General features: G+C 39.9%; 1 pseudogene; it reads left to right on the top strand.

Moving 5' to 3' along the window:
- Positions 1-7002, top strand: part of LOC100619712 (zinc finger protein 850-like) — a 41748-nt pseudogene extending 34746 nt beyond the window's left edge.
- Positions 7003-18346: the final 11344 nt, after the last annotated feature.

Below are 18346 nucleotides of genomic sequence, written 5' to 3' on the forward strand. Positions count from 1 at the left end.
GCAATACCCAAAGAGTCTTATATTTGATCCTAGTGATAGGGAGGTAAGGGAGTTTCTTGAGGAAGGAGTAACTTGATCAGAAGTGTACTTTAGGATGATGAATATGACACCTGTGTGCAAGATTGAGTGGACTGGAGAAAGACTTCAGGCAGTGAGACCTAGAAGCAGGCCCTTGGAACACATCAGGACTGATCCCAGAACGTAGTAATATTCAGAGATATGACAATGCTTCCAAAATAATCAGAATGGAATATTGAGATAATTACCTGGAATTGACAAAATTATAAGTATAATCAATAAGAGACTTTTAAAGGAAAGTTAGAAAGTGCAGTAGGGAAAAACGGTCTTGTACTATGGACACAGCATGCTCAGTAACAGGACTTGAACTATAGTCTATCTGCAGGGAGGTTGGCTCTATTCTGAGCTCATGGCCCAAGTTGTAAATTATGATTACAGTGCTGGACCTCTCTGTGACACAGGAGTGTCATGACATTTCAGTGTTATTATATGTGAAGATATTTTCAAAGTGAACCATTCGCAGATATAACCAAATGATGTATTCAAAGACCGTTTCTGCTTCCTTCAGCTTGAAAAATCTCATTTTAAATTAGGAAAATAGAATAAAATCAATTTACTTTCTGCCATCAGAGGAGAGAACTTGCTGTTTGTTTCATTGTTATATCATCATTTGTTTTCTACAGATGCAGAGACCAGTTTTGAAGTGAAGGAGATGACTACAAAGCTGAACCTTGTTATGAAAGGATCTAGTAAGCAAGGAGTTATGAATGAGGATCCTTATGACTTCATTTTGAGAGAAAGCTATGAATCTGATATCAAAGTAAATAAAAATCCAAATAGTGACAGTGAATTTTATGGAATTGCAAAGAAATTCACACAATATTCAATCCTAAATCAATATAAGGAAATGACCTCTGGAATTGATTATCATCAGAATAATGAATACAACAAGTACTTCCCTGAAAAAGAAGAACTTCAATCCTATGTGAAACTTCCAGAAATACCCATGTATCAAGATTATCCAGAGGAAATGCCCTTCACTTGGAGTTCCAGCCTCATTAGAGATCCAAAAAGTAATCCTGGAGAGAAGCTTTCTGTGAGCAGTAAAGATGGGAAGGCCTTCTGTCAGAATTCTGAACGTGCTCGAGATCAGATGATCTACACTGGAGAGAAACTTTATGAATGTAAAGAATGTGAAAAGGCTTTTACCCGAAAGGATCATCTTGTTCAACATCAAAGAATCCACACTGGAGAGAAACCTTATGAATGTAAACAGTGTGGAAAGACTTTCACACAGAGGGCCTGTCTTTCTAAACATCATAGAATCCACACTGGAGAGAAACCTTATGAATGTAAACAGTGTGGAAAGGCTTTCACACAGAGGGGAAATCTTGCTGCACATCAAAGAATCCACACTGGAGAGAAACCCTATGATTGCAAAGAATGTGGGAAATCTTTCACATTGAACTCACAACTTGCTAAACATCAGAGAATTCACACTGGAACAAAACCATATGAATGTAAACAGTGTGGTAAGGCTTTCACATGGAGAAACGGTCTTGCTGTACATCAGAGAATCCACACTGGAGAGAAACCTTATGTATGTAAACAGTGTGGAAAGGCTTTCACAGCTAGCTACAGTCTTTCTATACATCAAAGAATCCACACTGGAGAGAAACCTTATGAATGTAAACAGTGTGGAAAGACCTTCACACAGAGCTCTGGTCTTACTGAACATCATAGAATCCACACTGGAGAGAAACCTTACGAATGTAAACAGTGTGGAAAGTTTTTCACAACTAGCTATGGTCTTGCTAAACATCAGAGAATCCACACTGGAGAGAAACCTTATAACTGTAAAGAATGTGGAAAGTCATTCACATTTAGCTCACAACTTGCAACACATCAGAGAATTCACACTGGAATGAAACCATATGAATGTAAACAGTGTAGAAAGTCATTCACATTTAGCTCGCAACTTGCTTCACATCAGAGAATCCACACTAGAGAGAAACCTTATGAATGTAAACATTGTGGAAAGGCTTTTAAAACTAGGTACAATCTTGCTGTACATCATAGAATACACGCTGGAGAGAAACCTCATCACTGTAAAGAATGTGGAAAGTCTTTCACATTTAGCTCGCAACTTGCTACACATCAGAGAATTCACACTGGTGCAAAACCATATGAATGTAAACAATGTGGAAAGGCTTTTACACGGAGAGATGGTCTTACTGTACATCAGAGAATCCACACTGGAGAGAAACCTTATGAATGTAAACAATGTAGAAAGTCATTCACATTTAGCTCGCAACTTGCTACACATCAGAGAATCCACACTGGAGAGAAACCTTATGAATGTAAACAGTGCGGAAAGACTTTTACAACTAGGTACAATCTTGCTGTACATCAGAGAATCCACGCTGGAGAGAAACCTCATCACTGTAAAGAATGTGGAAAGTCTTTCATATTTAGCTCACAACTTGATACACATCAGAGAATTCACACTGGAATAAAACCATATGAATGTAAACAATGTGGAAAGGCTTTTACACGGAGAGATGGTCTTACTGTACATCAGAGAATCCACACTGGAGAGAAACCTTATGAATGTAAACAATGTGGAAAGACTTTTACAACAAGTGGCCATCTTGCCAAGCACCAGAGAATGCACACTGGAGAAAAACTATGACTGTAGTCAGTTTGGAAAAGCTTTCACATATACCTCCACACCTGCTAAATGGCAGAAAATACACACTGGGGAAAAACTTCGTAATGGTTATGTATGAACCTGAGCTTTTAGTTGATTCTCATAGCTTATTAGTCAATTTAGATTAAAAAAAATCAAATTCTCTAAGCCAAATAATTAGGTTCATTGGGAGAGGGCCAAATCCTCCAATAAAGCCAGACTCCTGATTAATATTGGAAGACCCCAAGCACTGTGAGAGACCTACTTTTATAACCTCAAGAAACCGTCCTTTTCTTTAAAAGTACAAAGAAAATTGACTTGGCTCTTTGTAAATTTGAGTAATTAAACCTTTGCCAGAGCTTTTTATGAAGATTGTTTCCCAATTTGTTGCTTCCCTTCTGATTTTAGTTACATTGGTTTTGTTTGTACAAAAACAAATACTATAGTGCTCAAAGGAAAAATAAAGTGGAGGAATTCCATGGAGATTGGAACAGCTTCCAGGAAGTGATGCAGAGTGACAGGAGCAGAACCAGGAAAACATCGTACATAGAGACTGATACACTGTGGTACAATCGAACATAATGGACTTCTCCATTAATGTCAATGGAATGTCCCTGAACAATCTGCAGGGATCTAGGAGAAAAACACTATCCATAAGCAGAGGACAAACTGTTGGAGTAAAAACACTGAAGAAAAGCAACTGCTTGACTATAGGGGTTGAGAGGATATGACTGAGGAGAGACTCTAAATGAACACTCTAATGCAAATACCAACAACATGGAAATGGGTTCAAATCAAGAACACATGTGATATCCAGTGGAATTGCATGTCAGCTATGGGAGAGTTGGGGGGTTTGGGGGGAGGAAAAGAAAATGATCCATTGATAACAACCTAGCTCAGTGAAAGAAAGAGGAAGTGCCACATAGAATTCAATCCCCTAACAGCTGTTTAGTGATTCCTTCCCTTTTGTAAGACCCCCTCTCTATTACACTTGTCAAGATGATATACCTATAATAGCCAATAGGTATACTCTTTAGAATTCTTATAGCCAATTGCCACTTTTAGTTATTTCAAATGAACCAGATCTTGGCCACCTAAAGGATTTTACTACTCATGCTTTACACAATCTCTTTGCTTCCTTCTTTGACATACCATGTTCTTTTGGGAAATTAGGATCATCCCAAGAATTTAATAGTTTGTTCAGGGGTGAACATGGAGGAATCTTTCCTGTTTTCTTCTGGTTTGTTGCAATATTTCCCATAATGTCTAGTCTTTTGACCCTGAATTTAGAAAAAATGTGTATGTTTGTGTGACTATGTCTGTTTGTATATATCGGTGTCTGTGAGTGTGTGTCAGTGTATCTATGTGAGTGTGTGCAGATCATTTAAAAGGACTGTTGGAAAGGGAAACACAAGGTAGTGCCCTTGTCCAGACCATAGTGGCTCTGTTTGCAGAAGGAGTGATGGCTGGGCTCTGCCCTTCCTTAAAATGAGAAAATGAAGCAGGAGGACCGGAGTCAGGAGGCAGCTGAGGGATACCTGTGCACACACCTCATGGAAGGAGCTTTCATCTTGGGCACTGAAGAAATGCCAACACATTTTCCCCAGCCCCAGCTGATACGTTCTCCACCTCCAGCTTCTCTTCTCAGTTCCATTATCCAATAACCTCTCCTGCTAGCAGTTTCATTCAATCTACCTTTTGCACCTAATACAGTTTCTAGAGTTTTACCTGCTGCCCCTGGTGGTGTTCTCCTTGTTCTCCATTAGTTCTGTGCTTGGTCCACAGTCATTCTCTGCCCCTTACCATGCACCGACATGCATCCTCGAGTAGGCTGATATTCCAGGTCCCCATTCTTCTTCCTTCCCATGACTTTCTCCATTTCCCCAAAGTTACTCAGGAAGACGTTCTGACCCTTGAACTTGATATCACCACCAAGTGTTCTATTTCACACTTCCTGGACATTTTTTCTGTTGTGTTGATTAGTCATATCTGACTCTGACCCCATTTGGGGTTTTCTAGGCAGAGATACTGGAGTGGGTTGCCATTTCCTTCTCCAGTTCATTTTATAGAAAAGGAAACTGAGATAAACAGCATTAAGTGACTTGCCCAGGGTCACACAACAAGAAAGTGCCTGTTGGTAGATTCTAAATCATAGGCTCCTGACTCCACATCTGGCTCTGTATTCACTATGTCACCTCACTGCTCAATATTTTTTTTAGTTATATTCTTTATCATTTCTTCTTTCTCTCTTCCTTCCAACACCAAACCATGTTCTTGCTTCTCACCATGACCTCCACCATCCTCACCCTTAGATTCTCTTCACCACCTACCATTTTGACTCCTACTCACATGCAGCTGATGGTTCTGGTCCATGTCACAAAAATGTAAGGATTGGGCCACCTATCACTTTAGATTACACAATCTCAACAGGGATGTCACCGAAAAAAAGGTAAAAATTATACTTCTACTCCCTCATGCTTCATAGTATCTACTCCAAACTTTGTCTTTCTCCCTTAGAATTGCCCTTGCACGTATTCCTCATACCTCCCCAGTTAAGGACTTTCTCTCTCTTCTCAAAACTGTCCTATCTTCATTCTCATATCAAGCCCCTTAGAAACCTTCAAATATCTCTTCCTTCACACCTTTCTCATAGGAAGAAGTAGCTCTCCAACTTGATAAGGTAAAACTCCCTATACACAAATTATTCCATTCCATTTCTTAAACTTTAGTCCTTCCATGATGCTATTTTTTATTTTTATGGGTTATTGCTAGTTTACCAGATGGCCTGAGAGCTGTGAGCTCTGAGAGCACTCTCCCCATGCTGATTAAATTGACTTTTGAGATGTTGCTAACTTAAAGACTTTCCTCAGGCTTGGGTATAATTTTTTTTATCCAAGTCTGAACTTGATCAGGTCATGTGCGGATTACATTCTAGCCCCAGGTTTAGGTTCAAGTTTTTGATCTCAAGTTGTTTGATTCCATCAGGCACACCCTTGGTCACCCTGTCTTGGAGCTCCACCCTTAGTTTTTGGCAAAAAGATCCTAGGGAGGCTCCCCCTGAGAACTGTGTCCTCACCCCAAACTGTGGATTATGTCCTCATCCCAAACCCAGCCTGGGATTCCTGGCTTTGCTCTGTGCCCATAAAGATCAGCCCAGATTGCCCTGGGCTGGGATTCAAGACTTTTCTACAGGTTTGAAATTTCAAGGTACATGAGTTGTCTTGGAAATGGTTTGCCCCTTACAGAATCTCAGGGTCTGTTAAGTAGGGTTTAAGTTTGGAACCTGTGAGAGCAAAAGTGGGGGTGTGGGATGTGGTTTGTGGTTTGCTCTTGACTTGATGCTATGTCTCCTGCTAGCTCTGCTGCCCTCTCACCTCAGTTCCCCAGATGGTCTCTGCCTACCTTTTGGGTTTTTCTCTTTTTGAAATTTGTTTCACTCTATCTCCTTTTGGTTCTTTCACTCCTGTATTCAGTTTGTGGCAATATTTTTACTCTTGGTCTGAGACAATTTTCATGGTGAAACAGAGCTACTGCCCTAGTTACCTGCTTCATTTTTTCATGGCCAGTTGCCCCTCCTGTTCAAGAATCCTGCCTGGGATTGATTACTCAGGCCTTAACAGAATTAGTTCCTTAAAGCTCTTCTGCTAGGGTTATAAATTGAAATAGCCAGAGGACAAAAAATTTTGAAGAGAGTCAGCTCATCTAACCTAATGAAAACAGGCATAAATACAACTTGAGTAATGTATAATTGAAAATCTATTACCCTAAAAAAGAACTACATATCCAAGAGCCCACTGACTTCCTGTCATTACACACTTCCTATAAAGGATAAAGGGCATGGGCATTGAGGCTCCTCCTCTCTCTGATGTAGAATCAGCATTGATGGTGGTGAGTGGGGTTGACTAAAAAACAGCTAACCAGCCATGGACACATGGTCTTTATTTTGTATCTTTATTTCTTGATTTCTAATGATCAATAATAAATCTCTTAAAATATAATATTATTATTGAGATTTAATTTTAACTTTTACATTGATGGCAACCACTAGTTGGAGAACCTCTCAAATTTTTAAGATAGACTAGATAAAAGAATTTTAAGCCATGTTTCTCCTGCCAAGGCTTTTTGCCCTCCCCACCAACCCTTGCAAGCTCCAACTCTCTTTGGAACTGCTGTGTTTTTCTTTTCCAACTTTTTGCCTGGTTGCTTGCTCTCCTGACTGGCCAGGCTATTTTTAGCAGGGGGCGGGGAAGGGGGTACTCTTGGCAAAGAAGAAATAAACCACTTCTTTCATCCAACTGCTTGAGTCCTTCGTTCCTCATTCCTCCTCACTGCTGACTCTGACATTGCTAATACTGCTTCCTCCTGATCTTCTGAACCCAGATCACCCAGCCCCAGCCCCCAGCCTCCAGAAATCCTCCTCCAGATCTCCAGCTCTGATCCTAAATCAGCCTCCACCACCCCAACCCAATTGTTGCTGCCCCTGCTGGGCTGATTGCTGCCACCAAGAAGCTAGGAGTCCTTGGAGTTGCTCCTCAGGGCAGATTGTATATACTCCAAAGGGGAATCTCAGGGTACACTTTGCCTCTGTCCCATGTAGATGTGGAATAGCCAATTCTACACCAAAGGGTCAACAACTGTGCATCCATAAAGGTTGCCCAACCTAGAGCACTCAGTTTAACACTGAGGCGAGACTTCCCACATACCAGAACATCTTCCAGTATGAGAAGGGGAAGAATCAGCATCATTTCTTACAATCCAAGTTTGAATTTTACAATGTAAAGAAAATTAATTCCTTTTGACAGTATATAGCATAGACATACAAAATAACGGGTATACAGTAGTGTCCGAATAATTGTAGCTATTCCCTTCTGATCCCCTGGTAAAGTCTTTGGAGTGTGGGATCTATCTGGTGTCATTAACATACATGAGTGGGGGTTAGTCCATATAAGTTAACATTCTTAATATAGGAGGTTTAGGTATAATAGACCCATAGATGTCAGCATGACAAGTGTCCATCAGGATAATGATAGTGAACATGATTAAGAGAAGTGTAATGTCAGTCTTTGGTGTACTTGTAGTCATCAGTGATGGTTTCATCCAGCATTTCTGGAGTGTGGCTGGTGTGCAGCTAACTGATGTCATCAGTGTTGTTCATCTGCTTCTCTTCCTGGTGTGAGATTTAAAATGGTGAAGGTCTTAAACTATAGTGATTAAAATAGTGGAAGATATAAATTGTGATAGATATAAGAGAGGGTGAATAAATTTGACCACAGAAAATATGTTTCACTACAGTGTCTTGGTTTTTAAATCAAATATAAGGTGGTCGCCAGGGAAATATTCCCAATTATTCAAATACCCAAGTCAACTGGGTTTTTATAGAGATTTTTAATTAATAATATAATGAGGAATTAGAGAAAGAGAGAAAGAGTAGGAAAGGAATAATTATGAAGGGCCTCAAGCCAAAATGGCCTAGACCTGAGTCTTAAGAGAGAGAATCAGTCAGTCAGTCTTTTAACACTCACCACCTGTCTGCCTAAACAAGGATTCTAGTGACAGCAGGCCAGCTCCATCTCAGCTGACTTCACCAGAGAGAGCTCCAGCGAGACCTCCTTAGAGATTGTCCTCCAAAAGCTTCCGTTCTCCAGAGCCTCTCTCAAGCAATCCTCATCAGAGATCCCCCAAAAGGATTTCTCCAAAAGGAATCTGCTTTTTCTTATATAGGGGTTTTTCTCCCATGTCACCTCCCCTATGTCCCTACATCTACCAATCACTGTAGACGCTTTCCAAAGGACTGCCCATCTAAATTCCTGCTAAGTCGACCAATCTCCTCAGTAAGTCTGAATCAGAAAAAATGCTGCTGTGTCGACCAAATCTCCTCACTGGTCTCATGTCACATGGTCTGATGTGCTTTGTGGGTGACTAGATGTTTTCACTATCTGTAGAAATTCAAGCAAACCCTCAACCCAATGTTATAATCCTATTGGGTCCCCTATAGTCTTAATATCCTGGTAATATTCAACCCAATCCAGGGCTACCATATAGTGTAATCTTTATAATTACATTCAAAATGTTATTGCATAGGAGTAGCCTATAGCCCTTCTGGAATGGAGACGAGATTGATGGATAGGAGTACCATTACATCCTTTTAAAAGCTTAAGTGCAATTTTGAGCAAAATTGGTTTTTAAATAAGTCTGATTCTAATAAAGACATACTGTTTTTTGTCAATATAAAGCGAACCGGTTAAGACAATTATCATATATACATTTTTGGATAATATAAACCATTTCTGTTTCAATTGAACAGTATCCAATGTACTGGTATGACATTTCCAATTGTATCATTTGTTATTTGATCAAATTTGGGTAACATGGAACAATTCCACTAAAATAATTGCAAATTACATATTGTACAAATACCATTTGAAATTTTCAGGTACATGATAAGCCTTGATGCTACCACAAATAGCCATATACTTTTAGAATGGAATATCTGTAAGCAAATTAATGATATTCTCCTGTAGGTCAACTGTCTCTCAGAAAAAGTTCATTTGTGTGGATAGTGCAATAGACCTGTCCCTAAGGCAGTGGTTTTGCCTTGTTTGTTTTTCTGCTGTTTTTTTTTTTTTTTTGGTGTCTGGCCTCTGTGTAGTGCTGTGGTTGGTGCTAGACAGACATCTGTTTTCTCCTCTCTCCAGTCTGACTTTCTTTGGAAATGCTGGATGCCTTCAGTTTTCCTCCATGGATTTCTGGTATCTGAGAAAATAGAAGCAAAATCTTGACCCCAAATGAAAGACTTTTTGGGTCTTATTCAGTTAGAAAGTGACTGAAAATGTATCCTTATTGTTTTTGAATTTGGGCTATTAAATTTCTGTGAGCTCTTTTTTCCAATTGCTTGTTTTTAAGAATTTTCTGGAATCTCATCTTATGAGATAAGTTCCATGATTTATCCAATTAAGCCCATCTATGGCTGGTAGAAGCACTGTTATTCCAAAACTGTTTGGGAATGGCCAAATGTGCAAGATTATTTAAAAGATGTGCAATAACTTTGCATACTACATCATTTTCAGCTTTAGCTCATACATCATGAGAGTAATTATTTCCAATCACATATCAATTTTCCATTTTTAGAACAGGAGCATATTGTAATGCACCTTTTTGCCAAAATTGTGCAGTTCCTAAAATCCTGCAATTACCTCTTTGAAGTGAATGAGTGACATTATATAGTCCACAAAATTTTGCACTGCTAAGTAATTTCACCTGTTTGCATAGAATATTGAGGTACAATAGATCTGGCACTCTGATGTAGTAGTGAGTGAGAATTACCTGCTTGCGGCTGCTAGTCCATTTACTTTTGAAATTCCCTCATATATAAGTTAAGGAAGGTTCATGTCAGAATAAATATGTGTCATAAAGTTTTCACTTGGACTTTGCAAGGTAGCATTCATTGATCTTTAATATTCACCTTTTAAACCAATAACCATAGAAACAACATATAATGAATCACATGATTTTACAATTTTGTGCTATGATCTTAAGCACGTGTCTAACTGCAGTCAACTCTGCTTTCTGCAAAAAACTAAACTGTGCATGCACCAACATTGTCTGACATAGAGCTTCTGCTTTTTCCTGATTAGATGCTGTGAAAGCATGCACAGCATTATCAACAAGGTGCAATGATGTTATTATTTTTAAACCATCCCATCTAAATTCATAACTGAAAAGATTTTGGTCCTGGGAATAGAATGATCAATTTTACCTACAAACTTTCCAAATTCAATTGCCAAAATAGATATTGTACAAGTAACTTTTGAACTGGTATCCTTGTCGTTGGTTTTAGACTAACATCAGTCTCAGGACCAATGCTTGTAATTTGAGTAAGTAGTAGTACTGCCAATTCTAAAGCCCTAACAAATCACTCGACTGGTTGACAAATGAATTAATAAAATTAATAAATAACCACTGGTTAAAAATTTGAATCCATCCAACAATGTGTCCACTCTGATGCCATGCAGCAAGGAGAGTGTCTCATCTTTAAAACTGATGCTACCTCATTTTGAGAATGAATAATTGTAAATAATTTGCTTTGTGGGTAAAGCTGCATTAATGTGCCTTATATAAAGTTTCTGAACTTCATTCAGGTTTTTTAAACAATGTCTAATAATTTCTATCCTTGGTGACCTCATGTCCTGTTAAAAAACAATTGTCCCTACGCATTTAAAATTTGGATATATTTGGAATTTCTCTGAAGCATATACCAGTTTAGGCTTGTCATCTAAACAATTGTACTGAGCATTCACTTTCCTGTAGACCAGTTCCAGAACGTGTGATAAAACCTTTTAACCTAAGGTGTAGGTGTGCTCCCCATCCACGTGGCAGGATTAATCTATCCATCTGCTGGAGTAACTTTCCTCTTAAGAGCCAAATAGGTTTAGAAGCAAGTCACGTGGCTGGAGCAGCCCATGTGGCTTCACATCTAATTAAAAGCCTTAAAAAATTCTATTTGCACCGAGGTACTTCACCTACAGTTATACTAGAATTTAGACTAACATTCATTACAGATAGAATATCTCTTGTCCAACGAGACTATGCTATATGAAAAATATCAGAAATTTTTTTTTACTTTTTGTATAAAGAACTACAATCGGGTATTTCTTTGTAATTTTGCCATGTTCAATATAAATTAGAACTATTTAATTTTAAATTTGACTTCACAGTAACTCCATATTTTAGCAAAGATCTGTTTAAGAAAATAATTAGGTTTATACTTTTGCTTTTAAACAATGGTCTGGCTGGATTCTGTGGGAGTGTTTTAAAGAGTCTCTCAGATCCCCTTTTTGATATGGGGGTCAAGTGACTTCTCCAGGGTCACACAGCTGGGAAGTGTCTGAGGCACATTTGAACCCAGGACCTTCCATCTCTGGGCCTGACTCTCAATCCACTGAGCTACCCAGCTGCCCCCTTTTGATATGCTAAAATTGTGCTGAGCTTTGCTCTGGCTGTCCCCTTGAGAGCAAAATGTCTGTTTTAACTAGCCTTCTCTTCGGTGTCCTGAATTTTAAAGTAACTCAGGATTATTTCATCGATGTACAAATTTAGCTCAGGCCTGTGGTCTCGGTAGACATGGTGTGATCCAAGGCCGTTCTCTGGGACATTCTTTGAAAAATTCAAGAGACCATCTTGGCTTTAAACTGACCTGATCCTTTAAAGTGTCCAGCTTTGCTTTTTAACCTGAACCACCCTCAGGTTCTTGATGACTAAAGCTCTTGTGTCTTGGGATGTTCTTACAGCCCTTTTGTGAGCACTTGTCTCCTCCCAGAACTCTTTAACCTTAAGCAGCTGCCCAATGGGATTAAAGGCTTGCTCTGAGTATGACAATTACCTATTAAGACTTCCAAATTTACCTGTGCCAGATAACTCCTCCCAGGGCACGTGGACTTCCTTATTTTATTTTTTTAGCTTGTTCCTTGTATAACTTTTGAAAAAGCAGTTTTCAACTTAAGAAATCTTCTACAATAAACTTAGATTCAATTGATACCGATGATCTGGCCTTAGAATTTGCTGGCTCATCTTGTCCAGCAGCTCCTTGGTGAAGGGAGCTTCATTATCATACTGAATTACCCTGCTTTTGATCTCAGGAATGCAACATTATTGGGTGGGCTGTTCTAAATTTGCTTCTGCCCTTTCAGAATTATCTCTAATTTCTGTTGGAGAAGCAATTTTACCTGCTTTCTTGTCCAAATTTAAAATGATGGTAATACTGCATTAAGTTCTTGTGGATGTAGAGGTAGATATTCAAGAGGAGTGGGGGGAAAGGGGGGAAAGATAGACTCACTGTCAGCTTCTGCAGCAGCTGACAGGGGCGGGGTGGGGTGAGGGCAGGAATAGATAGTCAGGTAAAGCCAAAAGGTTGAAAGAGGAATCCAGTTAAGTACATTGTTAGTAGCATTAGTGAAAGGTTGGGGTAGAAACTGAGAAATAGCTCAATTCCCCACATTTAGTGCTGTATTCGGACTAGATTCCATGTAATATTCTTTGGAATTACCATGCTTTTGCTCTCCTTTTTTTTTACTTCCTTTGATAACTTGCATTTTAAATGCCATTGTTGTGTAGAATCTACTCCTCCTTCTTTTAAAGGCAGGACTTTACAAGATAACTTTAAGTAATGCCTGGAGCTAAACTCCTGAGATCTTAAGTCCTAGTTTTAAAGATTTCACCCTATGAAAAAATAGGTTTTCGGGAAATCAGGATAAGATCTTAAGACAGTCTTAATCAATGCTAGGAGCTTAGTCTTTGAAATCTCAAGTCCAAGCTTCTGAACTAAAGACTTCAACAACTGAATATAACAGGTATGAGAAGATAGAGTTTGATCCAATTTCCTGAATGGAAAAGCACGTTACCTCACTGGCCAAATGCAGGTCTGCTGATCCATCTCCAATCCCAAACTCCACACTTTCTCCTCAGGTGATTTGCACATTGGGCGCCAGAAATAGAGACCCACACGGAATCCTATATTATTTATCTGGGGTGGGGGGTGACCTGAGAAGTGTGAGTCTTGAAATTTCTCAGACTTGTGGGATAGAAATTACTCTAAATTTGACCTATACAAAGGCCTATTTTGAATTTTCTCCTTATGTTTTGATTATTTTTCTCTTCTTTTGATAATTGACTCATACAACCCCATAACTCAACATTGCATTCTGAGTTGAACTGAATGTTTTTTAACACTTACTTCAGGGGGGATTGTATTTTCATTCAAAATCTAAGAATTTTGATTTTTTTAAAGATTGTATTGTTATAAAAATCCAAGACTTTGAATTTTGTTTGAGAAAATATCTTCAAGAAAGAAGCTTGAAACTTTTTTATCCAGAGAATGAACTGTTGCAGAAAGATTCCGGAAAACCTACACTTCATCAAGAAGATCAAGAATGAACTTTGGATATGATTGATTGAACTGAACTTTGATTGAACATTTATTGTAAATGTACACATTTATGCCAAAAGGGACTGCCCCTAATTTGGCTTTCTGTCAATGCGCCTAGCAAAACATTGGTTTTGCTTTCTTTTCTTTTCTATTTCCTCCCTCACTATTCTAATTTCTCTTAGAAAAATTGAATATTGTGTATATCTATAGTTAGAAGTGCGTTTAGAACTACAAAATGATTATGTTAAATGATCAAAGAACTTAGGGGAGGTGACATAGGAGAAAACCCCCTATATAAGAAAAAGACAGACTGTTGAAAGGGGGCTCTTGAGGAGGAATCTCTTGGAGGACAATCTCTAAGGAGGTCTCTCAAGAGAGGCTGACTCTGGCTGGAACTCCCTCTAGGGAGACTCTGTCCCTCTGAATCCTGGCTTGGACAAATCTTATGGTGAGTGATTAAGGACTGACTGGTTTCTCTCTTAAGGCTTAGGCCTGGGTTGGCCAGGGCTGCCCTGGGTCGGCCTATTCTTTTCTCATTAATTCCTTTTTTCTCTCTTTCTCTCTCTCTTTAATTCCTCATTGTATTATTAATTAAAATTCTCTATAAAACCCAGTTGACTTGGGTATATTCATAATTGGGAATATTTCCCTGGCAACCAACTTATATATTTGATTTAAAACAAGACACTGTAGTGAAAACATATTTTCTGCGGTCAATTTTACTCACCCACTCTTATATCTATCACAATTTATATCTTCCACTATTTTAATCACTACAGTTTACAACCTCAACTCTTTTAACTCTTACAGAAGGAGAATGGAGGCTAGAGGAATATGGATGTGAGATAGATAAGGCAGTTAGAGGAAGAGATGCAGGAATAAAGACACAGAGACCATAAGTTAAAACACCTGGGGGGATGCGAGCTCCGTAATTACAGAGAGAGAAAGCAAGTGGAGAAATCATAAGTATGAGGACCAGGAGAACCTGCGTGGAGCTGAGAAGTCTGGGACATCCCTCATGGGCCACACGGCCAAGAGATTAATGGAAGATGTGCAGGGAAGCTGTGCTGTGTAAGTCAGTCAGACACGAGGAACATAATAGGCCACAGCAAGATCAATATTGTAAGAGGCAAGAGGGAGAGCAAACCCTGTGAGACTAAGAGGTGTAAGAGAAGAGAAGGGAAGATGAGGCTCGCACATGTTCCCCAGCCTTTATTGGGGACCTTAGGAATGTCAAGTGGGAGGTGATTAATGTATATGTGACATGACATAGGTTTTTACATTGGTAGCATTGACAATGATGGAATCAAAGAGGAGATTAATCAAACCCATGCTTTGTAAATGAATGTAGTCTGAGGCAGGACTCTGTGGCTGTCAACGCCCAGCCTAGGAATTTGCTAGTCCTTTGCTAGTCCTTTGTACTGTCCCTTTCCATACAATGAACATTAAGTGATCTGACCAGGTGTCTGGTAAATGAATATACAGGTTACAATATCAATACATCAACCATATTTCCAAGATGCTAAGATGTCTGATATGCTACATTTTATTTTATTTATGTCATTTGTATGAATCTTCACTGATGACATGATCATACTGATGTGTCTAATGAGATATCTGAAACTATGTGAAGTAATATATTCATGGTATACCCTCTCTCTCTTCCTTCCCCTAATATCTCTCTAGTCAGCCGGAGTATCTCAGTTATTACAACCAGAAATCTCTCCTCAGTATCCTTTTCTAATACAGTGATCAGTTGACTCTCTCCACAATCTAAAAGGAACAGACAGTTTCCTCCTTTACCACAAGTCTCTCCCTCTATATCTCTCTCCTGAGCTCACCATTCAGTCTCACCCTGTGGATATCCAAGGAGATCTAAGATTCATAACAACCAATGAGGAGGGAGACATAAGAGACCTCAACTCCTCCCTCATTACTTCATCACAAGAGAAGCAGGTCTTTTTTCATACTGGGAAGGTGCCACTCCAAGCTTTTCCCAGCCTTGTGGATGGCCTAGCACACTCATAAAATGGGTCAAGTTTCATCATGACCTTCAGCCCTGCCCTTAATTTTTTATCATGACAAAAGAAAAGAGGATCCAAGTTAGTTTCATGGTGGGGGGGGGGAGGTTAATAGGGGAGACCTGGAGTTTTGATCTTTGGGGGAAGAGGGCTAAAGGGAAAATTATTTCACAAAGATATCACAGATAACACATTTAAGGAACAACTTCAGCTCACACATCTCCCCATCTCTCCCCTGGAACTTCTGACTATTTTCTCCCCCAGCCCCTAGTGTCTGTGACCTTCTCTCCCTCCCCTTTATATTTTCTGTATTGGCATCACTTAAAAAGTATAAACTCCTTGAGGACAGGACAGTCTTTCTTCTTTTGTATTTGAGCCCAGGTGTTAAGATGGTGCTTGGCATATACTTGACACCCAAAAAAATGCATATGAACATCTTCATTTGAGGATCTTTGATTTTGCTATAAAAGCCCGGCAGGACTAGACGCCACCTTCTTTTGTCAGTATTCCACCACCACTTCCCTCTGCCTACTCCTTTATCTAATGTCACTGATCTCCTTGCTATGTCAGGAAAATGACACTCCATCTCTAGCCTCCAGGTATTGTCTGTGGCTTAACAAAATGGCTGGAGTTCTCTGTCTTCTCATTTTAGCTTCCTAGATCCCTTCAAATCTCAAAATCCCCACTACTACAGGAGGCCTTTCCCAGCTCCTCTTCATTCTAATGGTCATTATAGTCTACTGACCTTTTTATTGAGTCTTGGTACATATCTGTGGACTTCTTGTCTCCTCCATAAGATTGTAAGATCCTTACAGATAGGCCCTGTCATTTGCCTCTTTTTGCATCCCCACCACAAGCACAATTTGGCACATAGTAGGCATTTAATACATGTTTCTTGAATAAGTGCATGTATTCTATCTCAAAACCCCTTCACGTGATCTTCCAGGGGCTCCTTTCTTCCATTCTCTAAGTAAGTGGGAGCTCTTGTCTTTGAAAATGCCAATCACGTACAGTGGCAGCTGATCCACCTCAACTTCCTATAGAAAATTAGTTTAAATTAGGTGCCCTTTACGAGGGAGATATCAATCTCTCCTTATGAAGCGTGGAGAAATCCCCTTCCCCAAGCAGCTTCGGGAATATATATTAATATATATATATATATATATATATATATATATATATATATATATATATACATAAATATAGGCCTTTAATATACTCTTTTCAAATGTGGCTAAGAGACTTACCCCCTTTAGAGAAAGAGATAATAAGTCAGGAGAAAGGGAATTTCTAATTAGGGAAGTTTGAAGATGAACATGGAATGATAAAGCTAGTTGGGACAAGGAAATAAGTTGTACTTCCAAAGGGGAAAATCCTTCAGCTTCAAATACCAGGAAGAAAGATTCAGCAAGTAAGATTAGGGAATCTGCGGTGGAGACATTGTCAGAGGCCTGTGTATGGTGCCACTGAAGAGCAGTTTTCAGGGTGGAAACTGAAGTAGTCCCCAGTTCCTATTCACCCTGAGGGGCTTGGGAAGAGGTCCTAAGTAATGAGTGAATAGAGGTAGGTAGGGGGCCAGACAACTGAAAAGTAAAAACCCTTTTCAGTGAGAGAAAAATGGTAAAAGATAGGACAGTCTTAGGGAGATTGCCAAGTTAAGATGTGCCTGAAAGAAGCAAGATGAGGAATATCGAGACAGAAACATGGGACACAAAGCGTCAGTCCAGAGGAAGAAGAAGTTCACATGAGAGGACGTTGATCCACATAGGAAAGAAGTGAACACAGTTCCTAGGGATAGTCCTTGAGGAGCTAATGGAAAGCCTGGAAAAATTCCCCTCGGTATGAACACTTTTTTACAGTTTTGTTGTTTTCAGTGGGCAGGTCAAATTTGAATCTACTTATTATATGGTTTGTGACAACCTCAATAAGACTAAACAAGAGAGAATTCAAAGGTGATGAGGACGTAGCATAGGCTGCCTTATGGCAACCAGAGGTAGAAAAGGGCAGAAGGAAACAGAGCATTGGCTGTAACAGTTACTGCAGCAGAGAAGGGAAAGGACTCAAGGGAAGAGAGAGAGAAGACTTGGGAGCCACCAGAGTCTCTCCCTTCCCTGTATCCGATTCCTCCTGCTCCCTAAGCGCCACTTGCTCTTCCTGGGCCTCCTGTGAGAGCATCAGCACCCCAAATAGAACCAGGGCCAGTGCCAGGGCCTCCTGTGGCAGGGAAGCTGAGGGGTTACTAGAGGACCAGCTCAATTTCCCTTTTGGGGAACAAGCCACGCAGTATCTACTCAGAGAAGTGCCAGTAGAACAGGGGTCAGGATACAGTAGACCCACTCTCAGAGCCTCTGAGGCTCAGAAATCTAAGAGAGAGGAAAGACCTGCCGGAAGACCCAACTGGGCTGGCAGAACAACTTAACCAATTTCTGGGACCAAGTATGTGTACGCGGCAGTCTTGTACCACCTCTTTTCAAAGGAAGACAGAGATCAGGCTGCTACAAGGGTTTGGGACCCTGAGCATTCCATAGTCCCAGGTGAAGCAAGGGCTAGGCAGACATATCCCCTCCAAAGCCCTAACCGGGACGGTAACAAAACTGATCAGGCCCGGGCTGCGGCCGAAAGAGCCACAGAGCCTGCCACTGGCAGTCAGGACGCCAGAGACATCCCGGAAGGAATCGCCCCCGTTATTCCTCCGCG

Source organism: Monodelphis domestica, chromosome 4 (genome assembly GCF_027887165.1).
Source record: "Monodelphis domestica isolate mMonDom1 chromosome 4, mMonDom1.pri, whole genome shotgun sequence".
Taxonomy (NCBI): Eukaryota; Metazoa; Chordata; class Mammalia; order Didelphimorphia; family Didelphidae; genus Monodelphis; species Monodelphis domestica.